The 15,254-nt window shown below is 37.8% G+C and overlaps 1 protein-coding gene across 3 annotated transcripts in view; it reads left to right on the plus strand.

Moving 5' to 3' along the window:
* Positions 1-15,254, plus strand: part of Ncam2 (neural cell adhesion molecule 2) — a 487,041-nt gene that overhangs the window by 365,108 nt on the left and 106,679 nt on the right. The gene's annotated exons all lie outside the window — the stretch shown is intronic.

A 15,254-nucleotide genomic window follows, 5' to 3' on the forward strand; every position in this document is an offset into this window, starting at 1 on the left:
TCCAGTCCTTTCCCTGATTCCTTCAACGGGGGTCCCATTCTCAAGTTCAATGGTTTGCTGCTGGCATTCTCCTATGTACTTGCTGTATTCTGGTTGTGTCTCTCAGGAGAGATCTACATCTGGTTCCTGTTGGCCTGCACTTCTTTGCTTCATCCATCTTATCAAGTTTGGTGGCTGTACATGTATGGGCCACATGTGGGGCAGGCTCTGAATGAGTCTTCCTTCTGCCTCTATTCTAAACTTTGCCTCCCTATTTTGTGCCAAGGGAATTCTTGTTCCCCCTTTAAAGAAGGAGTGAAGCATTCGAATTTTGATCACCCTTCTTGACTTTCATGTGTTCTATGCATTTAGGGTAATTCAAGTATTTGGGCTAATAGCCACTTATCAATGAGTGCACAGCATGTGTGTTGTTCTGTGATTGGGTTACCTCACTCAGGATGATATTTTCCAGTTCCATCCATTAGCCTATGAATTTCATAATGGCATTGTTTTTGATAGATGAGTAATATTCCTTGTGTAGATGTACCACATTTTCTGTATCCATTCCTCTGTTGAAGAGCATCTGGGTTCTTTTCAGCTTCTGGTTATTATAAATATGTTCTGCTATGAACATAGTGGAGCATGTGTCTTTTTTATATGTTGGGGCATCGTTTGGCTATATGCCCAAGAGAAGTATAGCTGGGTCCGCAGGTAGTTCAATGTTTAATTTTCTGAGGAACCTCCAGACTGATTTCCAGAATGGTTGTACCTGTCTGCAATCCCACCAACAATGGAGGAGTGTTCCTCTTTCTCCACATCCTTGCCAGCATTTGCTGTCACCTGAGTTTTTGATCTTAGCCATTGTCATTGGTGTGAGGGGAAATCTCAGGGTTGTTTTGATTTGCATTTCTCTTATGACTAAAGATGTTGAACATTTCTTTAGGTGTTTCTCAGCCACTCAGAATTCCTCAGCTGTGAATTCTTTGTTTAGCTCTGAACCCCATTTTTAGTAGGGTTATTTGTCTCCCTGTGGTCTAACTTCTTCAGTTCTTTGTATATTTTGGATATAATCCCTCTATCTATTGTAGGATTGGTAAAGATCTTTTCCCAATCTGTTGGTTGCCGTTTTGTCCTAACCACAGTGTCCTTTGCCTTACAGAAGCTTTGCAGTTTTATGAGATCCCATTTGTTGATTCTTGATCTTAGAGCATAAGCCATTGGTGTTTTGTTCAGGAAATTGTCTCCAATGCTCATGTGTTCGAAATGCTTCCCCACCTTTTTTTCTATTAGTTGGAGTGCATCTGGTTTGATGTGGAGGTCCTTGATCCACTTGGACTTAAGCTTTGTACAGGGTGATAAGCATGGATCGATCTGCATTCTTCTACATGTTGACCTCCAGTTGAACCAGCACCATTTGCTGAAAATGCTATCTTTTTTCCATTGGATGGTTTTGGCTCCTTTGTCAAAAATCAAGTGACCATAGGTGTTTGGGTTCATTTCTGGGTTTTCAATTCTATTTCACTGGTCTATCTGTCTGACTCTGTACCAATACCATGCAGTTTATATTGCTATTGCTTTGTAATACTGCTTCAGTTCAGGGATAATGATTCCCCCAGAAGTCCTTTTATTGTTGAGGATAGTTTTAGGTATCCTGGATTTTTTGCTATTGCAGATGATTTTGCAAATTGTTCTATTTAACTCTCTGAAGAGTTTGATTGGTGACTGCATTGAATCTGTAGATTGCTTTTGGTAACATGGCCATTTTTACTATGTTAGTCCTGCCAATCCATGAGCATGGGAGATCTTTCCATCTTCTGATGTCTTCTTCAATTTCTTTCTTCAGAGGCTTGAAGTTCTTATTATACAGATCTTTCACTTGCTTGGTTAAAGTCGTACCGAGGTATTTTATATTATTTGAGACTAATATGAAGGGTGTCATTTCCCTAATTTCTCTCTCGGCTTGTTTCTCTTTTGTGTAGAGGAAGGCTACTGATTTATTTGAGTTAATTTTATACCCAGCCAACTTTGCTGAAGGTGTTTATCAGGTTTAGTAGTTCTCTGGTGGATCTTTTGGGATCAGTTAAATATCCTATTATATCATCTGCAAATAGTGATATTTTGACTTCTTCTTTTCCAATCTGTATCGCCTTTATCTCATTTTGTTGTCTGATTCCTCTGGCTAGAACTTCAAGAACTATATTGAATAAGTAGGGAGAGAGTGGGCAGCCCTGTTTAGTCCCTGATTTTAGTGGGATTGCTTCAAGTTTCTCTCCATTTAGTTTATTGATAACTACTGATTTGCTGTATGTGGCTTTTACTATGTTTAGGTATGGGCCTTGAATTCCTATTCTTTCCAGGACTTTTATCATGAAGGGGTGTTAATTTTGTCAAATGCTTTCTCAGCATCTAATGAAAGGATAATGTGGTATTGTTCTTTCAGTTTGTTTATATAATAGATCACGTTGATGGTTTTCCGCCTATTAAAACATCCCTGCATGCCTGGGATGAAGCCTACTTGATCATGTAGGGTGATTGTTTTGATGTGCTCTTGGATTCGGTTTGCCAGAATTTTATTGAGTATTTTTGCATCGATATTCATAAGGGAAATTGGTCTGAAGTTCTCTTTCTTTTTTGGGTCTTTCTGTGGTTTAGGTATAAGAGTAATTGTGGCTTCATAGAAGGAATTCGGTAGTGCTCCATCTGTTTCAATTTTGTGGAATAGTTTGGATAAAATTGGTATGAGGTCTTCTATGAAGGTCTGATAGAATTCTGCACTAAACCTGGGCTCTTTTTGGTTGGGAGACCTTTAATGATTGCTTCTATTTCATTATAAATTATGGGGTTGTTTAAATGGTTTATCTGTTCCTGATTTAACTTCGGTACCTCTTATCTGTCTAGGAAAGTGTCCATTTCCTGCAGATTTTCAAGTTTTGTTGAATATAGGCTTTTATATTAGAATCTAATGTATTTTCGAATTTCCTCTGATTCTGTAGTTATGTCTCCCTTTTCATTTCTGATTTTGTTAATTGGGAAACACTCTCTGTGTCCTCTCGTTAGTCTGGCTAAGGGTTTATCTATCTTGTTGATTTTTTCAAAGAACCAACTTTTGGTTCTCTTGATTTTTTCTATGATCTTTTTCTTTCTACTTGGTTGATTTCAGCTCTGAGTTTGATTATTTTCTGCCTTCCACTCCTCCTGCGTGTATTTGCTTCTTTTTGTTCTAGAGCTTTTAGGTGTGCTGTCAAGCTGGTGATATATGCTCCTTCCTGTTTTTTTCTGCAGGCACTCAGAGCTATGAGTTTTCCTCTTAGCACAGCTTTCATTGTGTCCCATAAGTTTGGGTATGTTGTACCTTCATTTTCATTAAATTCTAAGAAGTCTTTAATTTCTTTCTTTATTTCTTCCTTGACTAGGTTATCCTTGAGTAGAGCATTGTTCAATTTCCATGTATATGTAGGCATTCTTCCCTTATTGTTATTGAAGACCATCTTTAGCCCATGGTGGTCTGATAGGATGCATGGAATTATTTCTATCTTTCTGTATCTGTTGAGGCCTGTTTTTTGACCAATTATATGGTCAATTTGGAGAAAGTACCATGAGGTGCTGAGAAGAATGTATATCCTGTTGTTTTAGGATAGAATGTTCTATAAATATCTGTTAAGTTCATTTTGTTCATGATTTCTCTTAGTCTATCTACGTCTCTGTTTAATTTCTGTTTCCATGACCTGTCCATTGAAGAGAGTGGGGTGTTTAAATCTCCTACTATTATTGTGTGAGGTGCAATGTGTGTTTTGAGCTTTAGTAAGGTTTCTTTTACGTATGTAGGTGCCCTTGTATTTGGGGCATAGATATTTAGGATTGAGAATTCATCTTGGTGGATTTTTCCTTTGCTGAATATGAAGTGTCCTTCCTTATCTTTTTTGATGGCTTTTAGTTGAAAATCGATTTTATTCGATACTAAAATGGCTACTCCAGCTTCCTTATTCAGACCATTTGCTTGGAAAGTTGTTTTCCAACCTTTCACTCTGAGGTAGTGTCTGTCTTTTTCTCTGATGTGTGTTTCCTCTATGCAGCAGATTGTAGGGTCCTCATTGCATATCCAGTTTGTTAATCTATGTCTTTATTGGAGAGTTGAGACCACTGATGTTGAGAAATATTAAGGAATAGTGATTATTGCTTCCTGTTATATTCATATTTGGATGGGAGATTATGTTTTTGTGCTTTTCTTCTCTTTGTTTTGTTGCCAAGACGATTAGTTTCTTGCTTTTTCTAGGCTGTAGCTTGTCTCCTTATATTGGGCTTTACTATTTATTATCCTTTGTAGCGCTGGATTTGTTGAAAGATATTGTGTAAATTTGGTTTTGTCATGGAATATCTTGGTTTCTCCATCTATGTTAATTGAGAGTTTTTCAGGATACACTAACCTGGGCTGGCATTTGTGTTCTCTTAGTGTCTGTATGACATCTCTCCAAGATCTTCTGGTTTTCATAGTCTCTGGGGAAAAGTCTGGTGTGATTCTGATAGGTCTGCCTTTATATGTTACTTGACATTTTCCCTGACTGCTTTTAATAATCCCTCTTAATTTTGTGCATTTGGTGTTTTGACTAATATGTGACAGGAGGAGTTTCTTTTCTGGTCCAATCTATTTGGAGTTCTGTAGGCTTCTTGTATGTTTATGGGCATCTCTTTCTTTAGGTTAGGGAAGTTTTCTTCTATGATTTTGTTGAAGATATTTACTGGTCCTTTGAGCTGGGAGTCTTTACTCTCTTCTATACCTATTATCCTTAGGTTTGATCTTCTTATTGAGTCCTGGATTTCCTATATGTTTTGGACCAGTAGCTTTTTCCGTTTTACATTATCTTTGACGGTTGTGTAGATGATTTCTATGGAATCTTCTGCTCCTGAGATTGTCTCTTCTATCTCTTGTATTCTGTTGGTGAAGCTTGTATCTATGGCTCCTTGTCCCTTCCTTTGTTTTTCTATACCCAGGGTTGTTTCCCTGTGTCCTTTCTTTATTGCCTCTATTTCCATTTTTAATTCCTTCAACTGTTTGATTGTGTTTTCCTGGAATTCTTTCAGGGATTTTTGTGATTCCTCTCTATAGGCTTCTACTTGTTTATTCATATTTTCCTGAGTTTCTCTAAGGGAGTTCTCCATGTCTTTCTTGAAGTCCTCCCCCATCATGATAATATGTGATTTTAAATCTAGATCTTGCTTTTCTGGTGTGTTTGGATATTCAGTGTTTGCTTTGGTGGGAGAATTGGGCTCAGATGTTCCCAAGTAGTCTTGGTTTCTGTTGCTTGGTTTCCTGCTGTTGCCTCTCGCCATCAGGTTGTCTCTGGTGTTACCTTGTTCTGCCTTTTCTGACAGTGGCTAGACCGTCCTAAAGGCCTGTGTGTCAGGAGTGTTGTAGACCGGTTTTCCTGTTTTCTTTCAGCCAGTTATGGGAACAGAGTGTTCTGCTTTTGGGTGTGTAGTCTTTCCTGTCTACTGGTCTTCAGCTGTTCCTGTGGGCCTGTGTCCTCAGTTTACCAGGCAGGTCACTTGCAGCAGAAAAGTTGATCTTACCTGTGGTCCCACAGTTCAAGTTGCTCGTGGGAGGCTGCTCTTGAGCTCTCGGTGAGGGCAGCAACCAGGAGGACCTGCACTGCCTTTTCCTGGAGCCCCTGTGCACTGGGGTCCCAGATGGCCTTAGGTGTTTCCCTCTGGATTCAGAAATGTGGGCAGAGTGTAGTCTCTTCTGGCTACCCAGGCGTGTCTGCCCGTCTGAAGGTTTAGTTCTCCCTCCCACGGGATTTGGGTGCAGAGAACTGTTGACCGGTTCCTTTCAGGTCCGGGCAGTATCTGGCTTAGATACTCTTAGCAGCAGGATTCTCCCTCATTACTGTTCTTAATTATATGTTGTAAAACATCTTCTTTTGGATTTTTTTTTATATTTCAAATGTTATCCTATTTTCCCCGTCTCCCATCACCCCTCTCCTTCCCCTGCCTCTATGAAGATGCTCCCATCCCCACCTAACCTCAATATACTGGCACTCCCCACCTCAGTATACTGGCATTCGCCTACACTGTGGAAATGAGCCTCACAGGATCAAGGGCTTCTCCTGCTATGGATGCTAAACAATGCCATCCTCTGCTACTTATGTGACTGGAGCCATGGTCCCTCCATATGTACTCTTTGTTTGGTGGTTTAGTCCCTGGAGCTCTGGGGAGATCTGGTTGTTTGATATTGCTGTTTTTCTTCCTAAACAATGGGGTTGTAAACACCTTCAGTTCCTTCGTCCTTTCTCTAAGTCCTCCATTCTCAGTTCAATGGTTGTCTGGGAGCATCTGCCTCTGTATTTGTCAGTCTCTGGCAGAGCCTCTCATCCATATTAGGCTCCTGTCAGCAAGCATTTCTTTGAATCACCAATAGTGTCTAGGTTTGGTGGCTGGATATGGGACGGATCACCTGGTGGGGCAGTCTTTGGATGGCCTTTCCTTCAGTCTCTGCTCCACAATACACCAAGTCTTCAGTAAAGATTGTGATGACCTAAACAATTCTTCTTAGGTAACTTTTTAATGATGTAATTAAGTTATTCCATAGGAAGATTTATCGATGTCATCCTCCACTAGCTGAAAGTTATAATGACATCATTACAAGGTAGTGTACAACATGTTATTCTTGCAGTGTTCGTTTAAATCCATTTGTTTATACTTTCTCAGATCAACTTGAATTCCATTTTTTAAAGTATATGATTTCACTTTTACATAAACAATTTAAAATAATCAGTGTTTAGAGTTATCTGTAAATGTATACAAATTTACTACTCATAATGGGTCTCAGTGCTTTAAAATTCATTACAGGGATATTTTCTGTGATTACACTATTTCTAACATAAATGTGCCTGAAGGAAAGAAGCTGGCCTTTAGAAACATCTATATTTCATATGTTAAAGGAGAAATTGACTGTAAAGTTCTTCTGTCTGTGTTAAATGCAAGTGTAATAAACTTTTACTGCAACGGAAAGAGTGAAATGTAATCCACAGTAATTCCCTATTTTTAGGGAAAGAGATTTGGCTCTAATTTACATGTTGCAGAGGACTTTCTGCCTTGTAAATTCAAAAAAGATTCAGAACTGTTTTTATTGTACCCATGATTTTGAAAAAGAGACTAAGTTTAGTTTTGAGGAAAGGGTGTGTGTGTGTGTGTGTGTGTGTGTGTGTAAGTATACATGTGCATACATCTTAAAATACTAAATGTAAACTACATTGGTATATGTAGTCAGATGCTAACATAAGAAGAAAATAGTGAAATAATTTCATAAGCAATTTCTCAGCTGTTAAAAATGATATCACAAAATTTAAGATGAAGACATAAACTTATACTAATTCTGTGTGGAGCTCGGTCTCCTACACAAGGTAATATTGCATATCAAATAACATTCTGCATTTCAGCAAATTCTTGATTTTTCCTCTACTTATATGATTTTATTAATTAGAAGAGCACTTTGAAGAAATGATGTTAATTACTATAGATATGTCATCCATGATTGGTGAGAAAAATGTAAATATGCTATAGATGCTGTGTGGAAATTTAATCCACAGGAAGGTGAGCAGGTTCTTAGCTCCCTGAAGTGGAAATAAAGAGCTCATCTCAAGACTCATTTTTTAGAGTCCAATGAACTCTTTAAAATTCTGCAGAAATATAACATAAATCTACTATGGAAAATGCAATGCCAGTAACCAATCTCTGTGAGTGGAGCAACTGTATCACCTTGATAGTAATATTTTTGTTATCACACTCACAGTCCATCTTTACTATGTATCTTATATATTAAAAACTTAAAAATAACCATCATTTCAGCTCTTGATGATAATCATTATTATTTATTACTTTATTTTACTGTAAATGCAAACAGTGAAAAAGGAGAATAATATACTGTATAATGTACTGTACAATTATATATTATATTGAAATTCCAGTGCCTTCTTACTGTAGAGTCATTATACAGAATATCATATGTGCTTTTGACATTCATAGCTAGAAATGTTTTCAGAAATGGTGTTCTTCATTCTTTTGCTTGGTTCCCCCACACATATTTTACAAAACATAGAATGTGTAGCTTAGAGAAGGGTTATGAAAAAAGCAATACAAAATTCTCTAAAATGTCAGGATTGTTCTACTTGAGGATCGTCAGCAGGATGAGAGTAACTCAGTACAGAAAATTGTGATGTATTAAAGAAACATCATTCAATGAGTGCCTTGTCAATAAGCTATGACTGGCACTACTTTTCTGTCATCAGTAAAGAAGCCATTTATGTAACTATTTTGTCTCCCTCTTGTCAATGAGGGATGCCTATGGTTTCTTAAAATGGCAGTAGTTTATTTAGTATAAATATGTGTTCAAATAACATAAAATTTAAATAACCACACATAATACTTAAGTGAATGTTTAACTCAATGCACATATGTGCATGTATGATATTCCATTCTAGGTGGTGTGTGTATCCATGTAAATGAGTGCTTTGTTTGCCTTAAAATATTAACATCTGCTTAATATTCTTAAATCTGTGGGGTTTTGTCCCATCCAAACCAGTCTTCTTGTAGTTCTGACTGATTTTACATTATTTTTTTCTCACAAGTTTACTTGGATCAACTTTTCAAATATAGTGCCATATAAGGTATACTTCATTTAAGGTTTGTAACCTTTCTACTGAACTGTATAGTGAAGTTTTTGCATCTATATTTTCACAAATGTTCTCAGTTTTATCCATGAAAGCAATAGCCTTGCTTCTTCTTTCTTGAGGTTTCCCCTCTGGAAATGCCCTATCCCATACCCCTTCCCCCTGCTTCTATGAGGGTGTTCCCTCACCCACCACACCCTGGCATTCTCCTATACTGCAACATTGAGCTTCACAGGACTAGGGCATCTCCTCTCATTGATGCCTAATACTATGTGGCTGCTACATATACTCTTTGGTTAGTGGTTTAGTGTCTAGGAGCTCAGGGGTTTCTGGTTGGTTTATATTGATGTTTTTCATATGGGATTAAAACACCTTCAGCTCCTTCAGTTCTTTCTCCTACTACACCATTGGGGACCCCATTCTCAGTCCAATGGATGGCTGCAAGCATCTGCCTTTGAATTTGAATGGCTCTAGCAGAGTCTCTCAGGAGATAGCTATGTCATCATGATCTTCTTGGCATCCACAATAGTGTCTGGGTTTGGTGACTGTATATGGGATGAATCCCTAGGTGGGGCAGTCTCTGGATGGCCTTTCCTTCCGTCTCTGCTCCACACTTTGTCTCTATATTTCCCCCTGTGGGTATTTTGTTCCCTTTCTAAGAAGGACTGAAGCATATACACTTTTGTCATTCTTCTTCTTGAGCTTCATGTGGTCTGTAAATTGTATATTGGGTGTTCCAAACTTTGGAGCTCATATCCAGCTATCAGTAAGAACATTATTGTGTTCTTATCTGATTGGGTTACCTCACTCAGGATATTTTCCAATTCCAGTCATTTGCCTAAGAATTTCATGAAATCATTGTTTTTAATAGCTGTGTAGTACTCAATTGTGTAAATGTACCACATTTTCTGTATCTATTCCATTGTTGAACGACATCTGGGTTTTTTCCAGCTTCTGGCTATTATAAATAAGGCTGCTATGAACACAGTATAACATGTGTTCTCATTATATGTTGGAACATCTTTTGGGTATATTCCCAGGAGTATTATAGCTGGGTCCTCAGGTAGTACTATGCCCAATTTTATAAGGAGTCACTTGTTCTAGAGTAGTCGTAGCAGCTTGCATTCCTACCAACAAGGGAGCAGTGTTCTATTTCTCCACATCCTCACCAGCATCTCCTGTCACATGAATTTTTGATTTTAGCCATTCTGACCAGTATGAGGCTGTATCTCAGGGTTGTGTTGATTTTCATTTCCCTGATGACTAAAGATGTTGAACATTTCTTTAGGTGCTTCTCAACCATTTGTTATTCTTCAGTTGAGAATTCTTTGTTTAGCTCTGTAGCCCCTATTTTAAATAAGATTATTTAATCTTCTGGAGTCTAACTTATTGAGATCATTATATATGTTAGATATTAGTCCTCTACTGGATGTAGGGCTGGTAAAGACCTTTTCCCAATCTGTTGGTTGCCGAGTTTTCCGATTGACATTGTTCTTTGCCTTACAGAAGCTGTGTAATTTTGTGAGGTCCAATTTGTCGATTCTTGATCTTAGAGCATAAGACATTCATGTTCTGTTCAGGAAATTTTCCCATGTGCCTGTTTCATTGTTTCTGGTTTTATGTGAGTATCTGTATTCCACTTGGTCTTCAGCTATGTCCAAGGAGATAAGAATGGATCAATTTGCATTCTTCTACATGCTGACCTCCAGTTAAACCAGCCCCATTTGTTGAAAATGCTCTTTTTTTCCATTAGATAGTTTTAGGTCCTCTTTTAAAGATCAAATGACCAAAGGTATATGGGTTCATGTCTGGTCTTCAATTCTATTCCATTGATCTATCTGCCTGGTTCAGTACCAATACCCTACAGGTTTTATTACTATTGCTCTGTATACTGCCTGAGGTCAGGGCTGCTTATTCCTCGAGAAGGTCTTTTATAGTTGAGAAATTTTTTTCTACCCTGGGTTTTTTTTTGCTTTTCCAAATGTATTTGCAAATTGCTCTTTCTCATTTTATGATGAATTGAGTTGGAATGTTGATGGGTATTACATTGTATCAGTTTATTGCTTTTGACAAAATGGCTATTTTTACTATATTAATTCTGCAAATCCATGAACATGGGAGATCTTTCCATCTTCTGAGATCTTCAGTTTCTTTCTTCAGAGACTCAAAGTTCTTGTCATCTTTCACTTGCTTGGTTAGAGTCACACAAAGGTATTTTATATTATTTGTGGCTATTGTAAAGGCTGTCTTTTTCCTAATTTCTCTCTCAGACTGTTTAATCTTCGAGTAGAGGAAGGCTGCTCATTTGTTTGAGTTAATTTTTTATTCCTGTTTGCTAAAGTTGTTATCAGCTGAAGGAGTTCTTTCGTCGAATTTTTGGGGTCACTTAAGTATATGATCAGATCATCTGCAAATAGGGATATTTTGACGTCTTCCTGTCCAATTTGTATCCCTTTGACCTCTTTTTGTTGTCTACTTGCTCTGGCTAGGACTTCAATTACTATATTGAATATGTAAGGAGAGAGTGGACAGCTTTGTCTGGTCCCTGATTTTAGTCGGATTGCTTCAAGTTTCCCTCCATTTAGTTTGATTTTGGCTACTGGTTTGCTGTATATTGCTTTTATTATATTTAGGTGTGGGTCTTGACTTACTGACTTTCCAAGACTGTTACCATGAAGGGGTATTGAACTTTGTCAAATGCTTCCTCAGCATTTAATGAAATGATCATGTGTTTCTTTTCTTAGCTTGTTTATATAGTGGATTACATTGATGAATTTCTATATATTGAACCATTCTTGCATCCCTAGGATGAAGCCTACTTGATAATGGTGGATGATTGTTTTGATGTGTTCTTGGATTTTGTTTGCAAGAATTTCATTAACTATTTTTACATCCATATTCATGAGGTAAATTGGTCTTTAGTCCTCTTTCTTTGTTGAATCTTTGTATGGTTTAGGTACAAATAAAATTATGGCTTCATAGAAGGAATTGGGAAGTGCTCCTTCTGTTTCTATTTTGTGAATAGTTTGGAGAGTATTGGTGTTAGGCCTTCTATGAGAGTCTGATAGAATTCTTCACTAAACACATCTGGTTCTGGGCTTTTCTTGGTTGAGTTTTTTAGTGACCGCTTGTATTTCTTTAGGGTTTTTGGAACTGTTTAGAATGTTTATCTGATCCTGATTTAGCTTTGGTACCTGGTATCTGTCTAGAAAATTATCCATTTCATCCGTATTTTCCAGTTTTGTTGAGCAGAGGCTTGTTTTTTAAAATCTGATGATTCTCTTTTTAAATTTCCTGAGTTTTGGTTGTTTTGTCTCCCGTTTTCATTTCTGATTTGGTTAATTTGGATACTGTCTCTGTGCCCGCTGGTTAGTCTGGTTAAGGGTGTATCGATCTTGTTGATTTTCTTAAAGAATCACCTCCTGGTTTTGTTGATTCTTTGTATAATTCTTATTGTTTCTATTTGGTTGATTTTAGCGCTGACTTTGATTAATTCTTGCTGTCTACTCCTCCTGGGTGTATGTCCTTCTTTTTATTCTCGAGCTCCCAGGTGTGCTGTCAAGCTGCTGGAGTATGCTGTCTCCAGGGATTTTTTTTTGTTTGTTTGTTTTTTGTTTTTTTTGTTTTGTTTTGTTTTTTTGGGCGGGTGGCTGACAGAGCTATGTATTTTCCTCTTAGCCCTGCTTTCATTGTGTTTCATAAATTTTGCTTTGTTGCCTTCATTTTCATTGAATTCTCAAAAGTTTTTTATTGCTTTCTTTATTTCTTCCTAGACCAAGTTTTTTTTGAGTGGAGAGTCATCAGCTTCTATATGTATGTTGGTTTTTGTTGTTATTGAAGACCAGCTTTATTCCATGGTGATTTAATAGGATGCATGAGATTATTTCAAACTTCTTGTATCTGTTGAGGCCTATATTGTGACTGATTATTTGGTCAATTTTGGAGAAGGTACCATGAGGTAAGGAGAAGAAGATATATTCTTTTGTTTTAGGTTAAATGTTCTATAGATATGTTAAGTCTATTTAGTTCATACAGTCTGTTAGTTTCACGGTGTCTCTGTCTAGTTTCTGTTTCCACGGTTTGTCCAGTGATGCAAGTGGAGTGTTGAAATCTCCTACGGTTACTGTGTGGGGTTCAATGTGTGCTTTGAGCTATAGTATGGGTTCTTTTATGAATGGAGGTGCCCTTGCCTTTGGCACATAGATATTCAGAAGTGAGAGTTTGTCATAGTAGATTTTTCCTTTGATGAGTATGAAGTGTCCTTCCTTATCTTTTTGATAATGTTTGTTGGAAAATTGATTTTATTCTATATTAAATTGCTACTCCGGCTTGTTTCTTGGAACCTCTTGCTTAGAAAAAAAAAAAAAACATTTTCTACATTACTCTAAGATAATGTCTATCTTTGTCACTGAGGTATGTTTCTTGTATGAAGCCAAATGCTGGGTCCTGTTTATGTATCCAGTCAATCTCTTCTTACTGGGGAATTGAGTCTACTTATGTTAAGAGATATTAAGGAAAAGTGATTGTTGTCACCTGTTATTTGTGTTGTTAAAGTTGAAATTATGTTTGTGTGGTTACCTTCTTTTTGGTTTGTTACAAGAAGATTACTTTTTTTTTGTTTTTTTTTTTTTTTCTGGGGTGTAGTTTCCCTCCTTGAGTTGGAGTTTTCCACCCAGTATCCTTGGTAGGTCTGGGTTTATAGAAACATATTGGGTAAATTTGGTTTTGTCATAGAATATCTTGTTTCCATCTATGTGAATTGGAAGTAGTGTTAGGTATAATAGCCTGGTTTGGCATTTGTGTTCTCTTAGGATGTATATGAAATCTGCTGAGGATCTTCTGGCTTACAGATTCTCTGGTGAGAAGTCTGGTGTAATTCTGATAGGTCTGCCTGTATATGTTTCTTGAACTTTTTTCTTCTACTGCTCTTAATATTTTCTTTGTTTTGTGCTTTTGCTGTTTTGATTATTATGTGAGGGAAGCAGTTTCTTTTCTGGTCCAGTCTATTTCCATTTCTGTCGACTTGTATGTTCATGAGCATCTTTTTTTTTCTTCAGGTTAGGGAAGTTTTCTTCTATTATTTTGTTGAAGATATTTACTAGCCCTTTAGTTTGGGAATCTTTGCTCTCTTCTATACCCATTATCCTTAGGTTTGGTCTTCTCATTGTTTCCTGGATTTTCTGGAAGTTTTTGGTTAAGTTTTTGCTATTTGCATTTTCTTTTACTGTTGTGTCAATGTATTCTATGCGGTCTTCTGCCTCTGAGATTTTCTGTTTTATGTCTTTTACTCTGTTGGTGATGCTTATATCTATGACTCCTGAACTCTTTCCTAGGTTTTCTATCTCCAGGGTTTTCTCCCTTTTTTATTTTTTTTATTGTTTCTATTTCCATTTTTAGATCCTTGATAGATTTGTTCAATTCCTTTACCTTTTTGGTTGTGTTTTCCTTTAATTCTTTAAGGAATTTTTGTGTTTCCTCTGTAATGGATTCCATCTGTTTACCTGTGTTGTCCTTTATTTCTTTAAGGGAGTTATTTGTGTCCTTCTTAAATTTCTCTATAGTCATCATGAGATGTGATTGTAAATTCACCTCTTGCTTTTCAGTGTGATGGGGTATTTTGGATTTGCTATAGTGAGAGATCTTGGTTCGGATAATGCAAATTATCCTTAGTTTCTGTTGGTTATATTCTGGTGCTTGCCTCCCACCATCTGTTTAAGTCAAGTGCTACCTGCCCTTGCTGTCTCTGACTGGAACCTATCCTTCCTGAGATCATCATTTTGTCAGAACTCCTGAGAATCCAGCTGTCTCTGTGATCCTGTGATTCTGGGATCCTGTGATCCTGAGATCCTGGGTGTGTCAGAGTTCAAGGGAGACAAGCTGCCTCTGGGATCCTGAAATCCTGGTGTGACCAAGCTCCTGAATCCTTTTGTGTCAGATCTCCTGGGAGTCAAGCTTTTTCAGGGTGTTGCAGGAGTGATTGTGGAGCCAGAACCCTGGGTTTTTCTCAGGTGCAATCTGGAAGGAATCCATGCCACTCGCTGAGCGGGGGTTTGTGTTTCCCTGGATCCTGTGGGAATCCTGGATATGCAGGGTGTTGGGGAAGATATTGTAGCCTCAACTGTGATCCCAATCTCTTGGGACTCGAGCTTCCTCTGTCATCCTATGATCCTGTGATCCTGGGAGTGTCAGAGCACCTTTGATCCTAGGCATTTCAGAGCATCTGGGAATCAGGCTCTCCCTCAGGGTTGTAAGAGCATATACAGAGCTGGCATCCTAGGTCTGCTTCGGGTCCAGGTTCAAACTGGAAGGAACCTGGATCACTGTCCTAGTTGGGGTTCCTGTGTCCCTGGATCTCTTGGGTCCCAGTCACTCTGGGTGTTATGGCATCCTCACATGTGATCTTGGGTGTGGTTGGGTTATCTCTGGGTGTTGTGGGACTGTGTTGTGCCCAAGGTCTGCTCAGGGCACTTGATGCGTGTAGCTATCTTTCTGTTTTGTCAGTAGTACAAAGTTTGAAACCTGAAATATTATAATTACCAATCATAAATAGAAAATTAATTCATTCTAGTGTTTAATATGGCAAGTGTGTACATTAAAAACAATATTGTG

The sequence above is a fragment of the Rattus norvegicus genome, chromosome 11, assembly GCF_036323735.1.
Source record: "Rattus norvegicus strain BN/NHsdMcwi chromosome 11, GRCr8, whole genome shotgun sequence".
NCBI classification, from domain to species: Eukaryota; Metazoa; Chordata; class Mammalia; order Rodentia; family Muridae; genus Rattus; species Rattus norvegicus.